Below are 12350 nucleotides of genomic sequence, written 5' to 3' on the forward strand. Positions count from 1 at the left end.
GGAGGCTGTCGCCCGGCCTCCCCGGCGCCGGCGCCGGGCGGCGGTGGGGTCGCATCCTTGCGCGCCGCCGCCCCGGACCCCTGCCCACTAGGGACCCCCACCCCGGCGCGGCCAACGCCGGAGTCCCGCAGCAGCTCCCGCTCCTCGCCTTGCGGACTGACGGAAATGTCTGACCTACAGAGGGGTTTGTGTGAGAGGAGAGGTTTGACCCAGGCAGAAGTCTTGGTAGGTGGTGTAGGTGCATCTCAGAATTGGGGAGACACTACGAGGTTCCCGGCACCTCTCACCAAGGACTTACAGATCTAGAAACTAAAGGGAAATAGCAGGCGCACATTTTTTTCTTTTCTGTGTTTTGGGTTTTTTTTCCCCCCCTTCTTTTTCTTTTTGCGGGGTTGGCTAGAGAGGCTGGTGTCTGAAAATAAGTTGGTGCGCCTGTTTTGGCTCCTTCGCCTTCCTGGCCGCTTTCAGCCGTCTGGGGTCCCTGGGCGAGGAGGACGGTGGGGACCGAGGGCTTGCCGGGGAAGGCCCACCTCAGGTAGGACGGTACCCAGTTCGCGTCGGAGCCCGAAAGCCTCAGGCTCTCTGCCTCCGGGGCCGCGCCGGGTTAGCGCGTAGGGGCCGCCTGTAAGAAGAGATTCCCTCCCACCCAGAGTTCTTTACTCGGTGGTTAGGAAAAAGCAAGTCTTTTAAGATTAGAACACGTAGCTGCTTTTCTAAACTTCCCAGAGTGTGTTTTGTGTGTGAAATATAGGAATCTGTGTTGTTTTTGAGCCGTCTTTCCTCTACAGTAGTATTTAGGCGCTTGCTTTCTTTGTGAAACATACGTGTACCGTAACGGATCGAGTCCTCGGCATCAAATGCTGGAAGTGACGGTTTACTTAGGCTTGGTGCAAAATGAGAAGGACTGTAGCAAATCTGTGATTGCCTTTGAAAATTACTGTATTTTCCGATATTCAGAATCCTCAAAGATTTTAAGTTTGGTTTCCTCTTAATTCCCCTTACTATCTAGTGAGTGAAGGAAATTATGGAGCGCCCTTATCAGTGAGTCACCATGGGAAAAATAGATTGCGTCGCTTGCTCTGGAGCTGCTTGGATAAGGAAATGGAAGCAGAGGCAGCAGCGCTCCACTCTGTCTTTTAAATGGAGGATCATTGATTCTGTTGGTGGTTGCTGTTACTGGGGTATTAAATCTTCACCGCTGGAGCGCGCGTCTGCGCGTGTCCGCGTGTGAAAAGGAGCCGGCAATAGTGAGGCCATTCATAACCTGCTAGCGCTGTCCTAGGCAGGGCTGGGGGAGGCGCGCTTCCAGGGACTCTCCCGGTGTTTACTACGTTGTGCTGAGAAACCAGGCAGGGCGAGGCCGGGAGCAAAAACTCACCTCTGTCCATTGTGATAAAGGGGATCGAGACCTTGGGCTCAGTTGGGAGGCAGATGGGAACTTTCTCTCCCTGGCGCTGCTCCACCCATTACCCCCACCCACAGCCCCAGTATCTTCACTGCTTTAGTGGGAAAATCTTGGAGGTGCAGACTATTGGAGTGGGAGAACCACTTAGATGTGGTCACTTTTAACCCCTGGTGGACTTTGTCTGTGGGTCTCTGCCTGGGAAATTCGTCTGTACCGACGTGCAAACACGTGCATTGCAGCATTCGCTTTGCTCCTCAGTGTTCTGTGGCCAGACGTGTCATTTCGCGTTATGCACATTTCCAGAGACATTGCATGCCTCTTGCAGGGAGTTTGACTCCTCTCAAGATGAGGGGTTAGGGAAAGGAAAGAGGAAATCGTGCAGGGGAGTTTGGGGAGGTTTTTAAGTGGTTGGTGCTGCGGTCCGGCTTGTGTGAATGACTTTCTAAAATGGCGGCCAGGACCCACTTTATGTGGGAATCAGCCGAGCAGATCTCAGAATGCACCGAGGGAGGAGGGGGCGGAGGATGCGAGCTGCCTTCGAAAGCCGAGGTCTGGAGGAACGTTACTGTATTAAAGAGGGCTTAGCCGGCACAGTGCTCGCGACTGCGTTTAAAGGAGTATCTCACCTATTGCAGAGCAAAAGCAGATGCTGCTGATAAAAGCAGATTATTTTAAAACTAAGCAGACCGTGTGTCCACCAAACTCCATTATTTTAAAAGCGATATTTAAAAACTTTAAACAAACGTTCTTCTTTAAATAGGCATTGCATTCTTACGGGTTTAAAGACTAAAAGATTTATAGAGAAAAATTTCCCCTTCACCCCTGACCTCGGGATTCCCAGTTCCCATTCTCCCACTTCCTACTGACAGGTAATCTCCATTTTTGGTTTCTTGTTTATTCTTAAACATGTACAAGAAATGTTTTTGCTTCTCCAGCTGTGGAGCTAAATGGACCCTGTTTGGAGGAATTCAAAGCGTTTTATCCCTGTTGTAAAAAATGTTTTGTAAAATGTGTGATTGCTACCGGGAGGAAAATGAAATTTGAGTAATTTAAGTAAAAGGGATAAAAAGGTAGTTGTACCAGAATGACAGCTCTGCAAGGAAATTTAAGGATACTCACTTCTGGTGTTTTCTAGAAATCAAAATGCGAGAAACCCTACAATGCCTTTTACCAGCTTTTTCCCTTTTCCTAGCTAATTACATTAACTGATAAGTGTTTTACAGGATTAAGAGGTGTATACTGGGAATACATTATATAAAACGTTTTCAAAATGATTATTCTTGTAACACTGATTAGGCTTTTGTAGTAATTTTTTTTTTTTTTTTTTTTTTTTTTAAGATTAAGCCAGTTAGTTTACGGAGCTGGCAGTTTAGAGGTACTTGTGGGGTGGGTGGGGGAAGGGTCAGAACCAAAAAATTTTTTTTTATTATTTACATTTTGATCAGTGTTTTTGGTGAAAAATAGATTGAGAAGAAGGATGCTGATCTGGCTTTTTTTCTTCCATACTAAAGAATGACCAAATCTTTAAAGTGTAATCAGGGCATTTTCAAAATTTGGCTTTACCCTCTTGCAATAAGAACACATTTGTTGTGTTCATTATCTTTACAGCTTTTAATATGCTGGTTGAAAAAAATTAAATGAGGACTATTTCTGAATCAGATTTTAGTTAACAAAGATCTATTGCAGGGACTGAATTTGCACAATAGAGAAAGTCCTTTCCTTTGTATGTTAGCTGGGTGGAAGGGGGGAAGGGAGGAGTTACACAACAATTGGTTGCTGTCTTTTAGTTGTAAGAGAGGTGTATGCAAAGATGATTCCCTGAATTAGAATGAACAAACGAATAGAGCCCTTTAAAGAATCTAAAATTCTTTATATCTTATTTGTAGATAATAAGTAAATTGCATATTCAGGTTCTTCCCATGTCCAGTTACTGAGAATACGTTAAAGATTGTGCAGATATAGAGCAGGGTAGCAGCTTATGTAAAAAATTTGTCAAAGAATGAGACCTATTTAAAAATGTATTTTGGTTTTGCTAATTTCAAAGGTCTTCTTTCAGTGGTTTTCTGAGCTTAAATCTCTGGAATGTATGTTATGTGTTACATGTATCTGGATATCTTTACTTTTGGGACACAATAAAAATATAGTGGAAGAGTTTCCATTTCTTTAGTATTCTATAACTAGATATATTTTTAGACTTAAAACAGATTTGACTCACCCTAGCCTTACATCATTGCTACGTCGTTTCTTTTTTAGAGCCTAGCCAGTTTCTATGTAGAAACATCTCTGATTTTGAATGTTATAATTTTGATAATCTGTTTTCATGATGGGCTTTTGTACGTTTTAAAAATAAAAAAAAATCAGTTATCTTGAGAAATAGCATTAAAAAATCACATAGAATGCTTGAAATGTTGTTTTTTTTACTTCCTGAGTAGAATGTCTCTGGCAGATTAGAGGAAAACAGGGCTCAGTGCCCGGAAGAATGGTGGTGTTTGACTTGTGTAGAGGGCACCTTTTTCCAACTACCTTTCTTGTAGACTGGTGATTGCTCAGGCATTGTATTGTTTGGTATGCTCATGAAGCGAATTCAGGCTTGATTTATGAGACACTTTTAATCCTGTGAGCACTCATGCTTTGGGAAAATTTATATACAAGTTATAAGGATAGTGGTAATGTGAAAGTTTTTCCAAATGGTCTTCTAAGTCTCACCTTCTCCTTTGAAATTTTGCTAAAATTTAAAAAAATGTTTGCAGTAGTTCTTGAAAACTAGTATATCCAATTGGAGACGGTGTATTTCTCTGTTACTTTAAAAAATCTAGTGTTTGAGCTGTAGTTAATTAGTCCACAGCATTTAGAGTAAGCATTGTAGTCTGCAAATTCCTTCAGTGTATATGTTTATTAAAATTGGGCTCCTGAATTTCCTTATTGGATGATTTGAAATAAATGTGCAAGCCCTTGAAACCAACATATATATTAGTCTGCTGAACAAGGAGACAAAACAAAGTAGTATTTTTCTGTAGTTAAATTTCTAACCTTCCCTACTTACTTTATTTTTACTTACTATTATTTGCCTTAGAGCTACTCATATTGTGAGTGAAAATAGCATACTCTGTTGTGGAAACCAGTGAGAATGTTTAAGTATTTTATTAGAAACCATATAATTTTTGTGTACTATCTAATTGGTTTTCAGTGTGTGGAAATATGCTTTGCCATAAAAAAATGACCTCGGTATAATTCTAGAGTATTATAATATTCAGGTTTTCCCCCCTACATTATGTCTGTGTCTGCTAAATTGAAAATGGTAAACATCTAAAAAACTCACAAAGGAATATCTCTATCCTGACTTAAATTTAGTGAATTTTTGTGTTTAAGGAGTTCATCTTGAGTATAGAGATGAATTGAAATTTAGCACAGTTAAAGATTTTTATTATAGGGGCACCTGGGTGGCTCAATCAGTTAAGCATCTGACTTCAGTTCAGGTCATGATCTTCTGCTCCATCAGTTCGAGCCCCACTTCAGGTTCTGTGTTGACAACTCAGAGCCTGGAGTCTGTTTCAGATTCTGTGTCTCCCTCTGTGTTTCTGCCCCACCCCGGCTTGTGCTTGCTCGCTCGCTCTCTCTCAAAAATAAACATTAAAAAAAAAAAAAGATTTTTTATTATATAAAGAATTGCTCCGGTTCTTAGAGTTAAGGAATATTTGTGGGAACATTCAAATGGGAAATACTTACATTGCTTATCACTTTCTTCAAGAAAATAGTATCATGGTATTATCAACATGGTAGTATGAATAGTACCTTTGGTTTCACCAACACAAATCAAGTGTTTCCATATTTCACCTTACATTTGTTGCACAGGTTCCTTTTCACTTCCCCATTTCTGTGTGAATCATTTATGCTTATCACGATTTGGAAACTAAAGTAGCAATTAGACCTGCTGCTAGGTACTTTAATGCATTAATAAAGATGCATATACATTACTAATTTATGTGTAAAAGTTATACTTTGGAGAAATTTGAACATATACAAAAATAGAAAAATAGTAAATGAATCCCACGTACTCCTCATTCAGCCCCAACAACCGTCAGTCGTGGCTTGTCCTGCCTTATGAAGAAAAATAAAGCAAAGGAGGGGATGGAGAGCCATGTTGGTGGGGGGAGTAAGTAAGGCCTCTTTGAAAAGATGGCATTTGATACATCAGAATGAAGGCCTGTCCACACTTAGATCCAATTCTTTCCTACCAGTGTTATTTTTTTCCATTTATAATTTATTTTGAAATAGTTCATGAATGGTGCAAGGAATTCCCACACCCCTTTCACCCCAATTCCCCAATTGTTAGCATTTTGATACATTTACTCCATTAACTTCTCTCTTTTTTTTTTTTTTTTTGTTTATTTTTGAGACCAAGCATGAGCAGGGGAGGGGCAGAGAGGGGGACAGAGGATCAGAGCCCCATGACCTGAGCAGAAGTCAGATGCTTATCTAAGCCACCTATAGACCCCAGTCTTACCCTAGTTTTCATGTGCCTGGTAGTCTTACATAGCATGGATCTTTCATTCTGCAGAATGACCCTCCGCCTGAGTCTAGCCAGTATATCCTCCTGACCAGATCATGTCATGCGTTTTTGGCAAGAACACCACAAATGATTCTGTGCCCTTCTCACAGTAACCTATAAGGAGACAGACGATATGGATCCATTCCACCACTGGTGATAGTTTAACTTTGCTCACCTAGTCAAGTTAATGTTTTTACTATTTCCCCCTTTGTATTTGATTAGCATTTTATGGGGAGATCTTGCACTATTATGCAGATAGTCTTTCTTTCATTATCAAGCCTATAGCCACTAGCCTTAGTATCTAATGATAAGTCTTGCCTGTATTATATACTGCTGTGATTGCTTCTATATTTAGTCTTCTGTAGACACAAACTTTACATGTGTATATAATACTCATGATTTCTTTCTTTCTTTTTTTTTTTTTTTCCAGTTGAATTTTAGTCCAGGGTTTATTTGATACCCAAATTGTTCTAGATTTGGCCAGTGCAAGCTCCTTCAAACAGGCTACTGTGTCCTTTTGATATCTCCCCATTACTCTTTCGAGCATTTATTGTAGGTACAACAAAGACTTACCATGTACTTTCCTTGCCCCAGTCCTGTAATCAACCATTTCCTCAAGAAGTCCTGGGTTTTTTTTAATGTAGGATGGTATTTAGAAACCAAGATCTGGATGCTCAGTTTACCCTTGGCTACAAAGCTAAGATGTGTGTTGTGTGTATATACCTCTGTGTGTGTGTGTGTACACACATTTTCATGTATATACCATATCTGTATCTCAAGGTCACATTGTTAAAAATATTCACGTGCTCCAGTATACAAGGATTCTTTCTAACCTCCCATTTCCAAGTTTGTAAATTTTTAAACAAAAATATTTATTTTTGAGAGAGACAGAGCATGAGCGGGGGAAGGGCAGAGAGAGAGGGAGACACAGAATCCAAAGCAGGCTCCGAGCTGTCAGCACAGAGCCCAACACGGGGGTCGAATTCACAAACCGCAAGATCATGACCTGAGCCGAAGTCGGATGGTTAACCCACTGAGCCACCCAGGCACTCCGTAAATTTTTTCTTAGAAACCTATCTCCAATTCCTCTCAGTATATTTAGTTATTTGCCCAGTTATATTCTCAGTGTAGCACATATCCAGATGCCACCTCTAGGCACATTTCTTTGGAAAACCAACATTTGGGGATGAGGGACAAGGAAACAAAAGGAAGGTAGGACTGGAAATGACTTGAATGTTTTTGCCCTCAATTTTTTCTCTCATAGGAGACAACTTGTGGATGAGTAAATTTACCTGCCTCTGGTTAAAACCCATTTAGAACTATCCCACTCTTAAAATTTTAGTTTTGGTTCTAGTTCTACCACTGACTTTGTGAGATGAAGTTAATCACTGGATCAGTCTGGGCTTTATTATATGCTAGGTCACATAGAAGAGGGATAGTGAGAAAGGAGCTTGTTGGGAATAATATTAGGAATTATCAGTGCTTCATTTATTTATTTTGTTGTTAGTTACTCACTTTGTGTGGTATCTCAGCAAAATTTGCCTTGGCCCTACCTTCCTCCAAACCTTATGGACTTTAGCATTTTTTTAAAAATGGAATTATAATTGATGTATATTTGAAACTAATTATGTAACATAATGACTTGGTACTTGTATATACTTCAGTATGGCCACCATATAAGTCTAGTTAACCCCTGTCACTATACATAATTACAAAATTTTTTTCTTCTGATGAGGACTCTTTATTTTGAAGATTTTATTTTACTTCTTAAAGTGTTTAATTATTTCAGGGGGGAGAGAAAGAGTGAGACAGAGAATCCTAAGTATGCTCTGCATGGCGCGGGGTTCGAATTCAATAACTGTGAGATGATGACCTGAACCGAAATCAAGAGTTTCGTGCTTAACAGAGTCTTAATACAGCCCCACGACTATTTTCTAACTACAAGTTTGTACCTTTTGACCCCCTTTCAATTCACCCTTCTGCTCATTCCCCCCACCACTAATCTGTTCTCTGTATCTATGAGTTTGTGGTTTTTATTGTTGTTTTTAAGATTCTACATATAAATGAGATCACGTTATTTCTCTTTCTCTGACTTAGTTCATTTAGTATAATGCCCTCAAGATCTATCCACATTGTTTCAAATAGCAAGATTTCCCTCTTTTTATGGCTGTATAGTACTCTATCGTGTATGTATGCACTACCTCTTCCGTATCTGTTCTTTAGCCCATGGATACTTAGGTTGTTTCCATGTGTTGTTGGCTGTTGTAAATTATGCTGCAGTGAACATGGGGATGCACATATCTTTTCAAATTAGTGTTTCATTTTCTCTGGATAAATACTCAGAAGTGGAATTGCTGGATCATATGGTAATTCTGTTTTTAATGTTTTGAGGAACCTTCATACTGTTGTCCGTGGTGGCTGCACTCAGCTTTATTTTTCTCCTCCCTCTTGATACTCTTGGTCCCCATCCAAGGGGTTCCTTAATGAGTTAAGACCCTTATTCTTTGGCACAAGGGAATGGTGGAGTTTGTATTATTTTGAAGTAGATTCCAGACATCTTACTTTATCCATAAATATTTTAGTATTTATGTCTAGAAGATAAGGAATGTTTGAAGATCTGTATTCCTTTTTTTTTTTTTTAATTTTTTTAACGTTTATTTATTTTTGAGACGCAGAGAGACAGAACATGAACAGGGGAGGGTCAGAGAGAGAGGGAGACACAGAATCTGAAACAGCTCCAGGCTCTGAGCTGTCAGCACAGAGCCTGACGTGGGGCTCGAACTCACAGACTGCGAGATCATGACCTGAGCTGAAGTCAGACGTTTAACCGACCGAGCCACCCAGGCGCCCCTCCTATTTCAAATACCCAGTCAGTATTCACGTTTGTAATTGTTTTAAGAATCTTTTTTTAAAAACTCAGTTGCTGGGGCACTTGGGTGGCTCAGGCGGTTGAGCGTCCAACTTCAGCTCAGGTCATGATCTTGTGGTCTGTGAGTTCAAGCCCCGCATCGGGCTCTGTGCTGTCAGCTCAGAGCCTGGAGCCTGCTTTCGATTCTGTGTCTCCCTCTTTCTCTGCCCCTCCCCTGCTTATGCTCTGTCTCTCTCTTTGTCAAAAATAAATAAACATTAAAAAAAAAAAAAAAACAAAACTCAGTTTCTATATAAGGTACACAAATTATAATTGGCAATATGTAATTTTTAAAATTTTTATTTAAAAAATTTAAAAGGGGGGAAGGAGCACCTGGCTGGTTCAGTTGGTGGAGCACGTGACTCCTGATCTCAGGGTTTATAAGTTCAAGCCCCACATTGGACATAGAGAGTACTTTAATAAATAAACTTTAAAAAGTTGTATTGAGGGGGTGCCTAGGTGGCTCAATTGGTTGAGCATCTGACTCTTGATTTTGACTCAGGTTCATGATCCCAGGGTCATGGGATCAAGCCTTGTGTCCTGCTCCACACTGAGCATGGAGCCTGCTAGGAATTCTCCCTCTTCCTCTGCTGCTCTCCTCTGCTCGTGCTCTCTTTCTCTCCCTCTCTTTCAAATTAAACAAAAAATTTTTTATTAAAAATTTTTTTTTCATAAAAATTTCTATGAAATTTTTTTATGAAAAATTTTTATTTATTTTTGAGAGAGAGAGAGAGCATGAGCAGGGGAAGAGCAGAGAGAGAGGGAGACACAGAATCCGAAGCAGGATCCAGGCTCCGAGCTGTCAGCACAGAGCCTGACACGGGGCGCAAACCCATGAACTGTGAGATCATGACCTTAGCTGAAGTCGGACGCTCAACTGACTGAGCTACCCAGGCACCCGCACCCCCCTACAATTTTTTTTATTGAGGCTTAATTTACAGTACCTATTTTAAATGTAGAGCTTGTTGAATTTTGAGAAATGTAGGCATTGTTGTAACAACCACTACCATCGTAGTCATGATACCACAGTTTGTTTACTTATTTTTTTAAAGTTTATTTATTTTGAGAGAGAGTTGGGAGGGCTGCAGAGAGAGAGAGAGGGAGATAGAATCACAAGTAGTCTCCATACTGTCAGTGCAGACCCTGACGTGGGGCTCGAACCTACAAACCGTGGGAATATGACCTGAGCCAAAATCAAGAGTCTCATGCTTAACCGACTGAGCCACCTAGGTACCCCTGTTTATTTACTTATTAATGAACATTTTGATAATTGAAGTCTTTTAACCCATAGGTTTTTTTTTTTTTTAATTTTTTTTTTCAACGTTTATTTATTTTTGGGACAGAGAGAGACAGAGCATGAACGGGGGAGGGGCAGAGAGAGAGGGAGACACAGAATCGGAAACAGGCTCCAGGCTCTGAGCCATCAGCCCAGAGCCTGACGCGGGGCTCGAACTCACGGACCGCGAGATCGTGACCTGGCTGAAGTCGGACGCTTAACCGACTGCGCCACCCAGGCGCCCCAATCCATAGGTTTTTTAATGTTTAATTTTTAAATTTTATTTTAGAGAGAGAGAACATGAGTGGGGAGAGGGCCAGAGTAGGAGGGGGAGGGAGAGACAGAATGAATCCCAAGCAGACTCTGTGCTCAGAGCAGAGCCCGACTTGAGGCTCAGTCCCATGGCCCTGGGATCATGAGCCAAAATCAAGGGGCACCTGGGTGGCTCAGTTGGTTAGGCAGCTGACTCTTGATTTCGGCTCAGGTCATGATCTTGCAGTTTGTGGGTTTGAGCCCCACATCTGGCTCTGTGCTGACAGTGCAGAGCCTGCTTGGGATTCTGTCTCCCTTCCTCACTGCCCCCCCCCCCCCCAAATAAATAAATAAACATTGAAAAAAGATTTAGAGAAATTAAAAAAAAAGTCAAATCAAGAGTCAGATGATCAACCGAGTGAATCACCCAGGTGTCGCTGATCTGTAGGTTTATTATTTTTAATGTTATTTATTTTTTGAGATAGCATGCGCACAAGCAGGGGAGGAGGCAGAGAGAGAGGGAGAGAGAATCCAAAGCAGTCTTCAAGCTGTCAGCACAGAGCTCAACTCAGGGCTCGAACTCACCAACTGTGAGATCGTGACCTGAGCAAAACCAAGAGCAGTTCAATTAACTGACTGAGCTACCCAGGTGCCCTGCTAATCTATAGGTTTTGTTTTTATTTTTATTTTTTGAGAGAGAGAGTGTGTGAGCAGAGGAGTGGCAGACAGGGAGACACAGAATCTGAAGCAGGCTCCAGTTTCTGGGCTGTCAGCACAGAGCCTGATGCAGAGCTCCAACTCATAGACCGTGAGATTGTGACTTGAGCTGAAGTCAGATGCTTAACCTACTGAGCCATTCAGGCACCCCTAATAGGTTTTAATTTGGTTCTTTACTTACAACTTTATTTGTTGCTAACCAGGTTGATTGTTCTGTACAATTTCTTGCTGTGTGAATTTTGCTGATAACATTGTCTTTTGGTATATGTTAATATCACCTTTGTCCTCTGATTTTTTTTATGAATAGAATTATATATATAAATATTTTAATAGGGGCACCTGGGTGGCTCATTTGGTTAAGTGTCTGAGTCTTTCAGCTCAGGTCATGATCTCAAGGTTTGTGAGATGGAGCCCCACGTCCTCTGCTAACAGTGCAGAGCCTGTTTGGGATTCTCTCTCTTTTCCTTGGGATTCTGTCCCTCCCCCGCTTGCTCTCAAAATAAACACTTAAGAAATAAAAATATTTTGATACTGTATTTCAATATAATTGGTTTTCTTTATTGTTCCGTGTATTTTAATTTCAATAATACTATTCTGAGAAAGGATTTATAGGTATCACCAGACCATCAAAGCATTCCAGGGCACAAAAAGGTTAACCATTGGTTTAATTTTTTTTTCTTTGTACGTTTTATTTTATTTTTTGAGAGAGACAGATTGTGAGCAGGGGAGGGGCAGAGAGAGAGGGAGACACAGAATCCAAAGCAGGCTCCAGACTCTAAGCTGTCAGCACAGAGTTTGATGGGGGGCTTGAACCCACAAAGTGTGAGATCATGACCTGAGCAGAAGTCGGATGCTCAACCTACTGAGCCACCCAGGTGCCCCAAGAATGATTTAACTGCCCCCCCCCTTTTTTTTTTTAAAGTTTCTTCATTTTGTGAGAGAGAAAGGGTGGGGAGGGTCAGAGAAAGAATCCTAAGCAGGGTCCACACTGTCGGTGTGGAGCCTGACGCAGGGCTCAAACCCACAAACTGAGATCGAGAATCAAAATCAAGAATCTGACATTTAATCCACTGAGCCACCCAGTCTCCCCTTAAGTATTGATTTTAACTTTGACATAGAAAGGTTGAGCTGAGAAAGTTAAAATCTTCAAAAAACTTTGACTAGAAAGCAAAGATTGTGTCCTGTGAATAGCTTGATTCCCACCCCTCCCTTTTTTTTTTTTTTGTGGTTGCATTCTTAGTGA

At 41.1% G+C, this 12350-nt stretch overlaps 1 protein-coding gene across 2 annotated transcripts in view; it reads left to right on the forward strand.

The window, feature by feature from the left end:
• SPEN (spen family transcriptional repressor) overlaps positions 1–12350 on the forward strand; it is a 99946-nt gene that overhangs the window by 10155 nt on the left and 77441 nt on the right. The window lies entirely within an intron of this gene.

This window comes from Prionailurus bengalensis, chromosome C1 (assembly GCF_016509475.1).
Source record: "Prionailurus bengalensis isolate Pbe53 chromosome C1, Fcat_Pben_1.1_paternal_pri, whole genome shotgun sequence".
Taxonomy (NCBI): domain Eukaryota; kingdom Metazoa; phylum Chordata; class Mammalia; order Carnivora; family Felidae; genus Prionailurus; species Prionailurus bengalensis.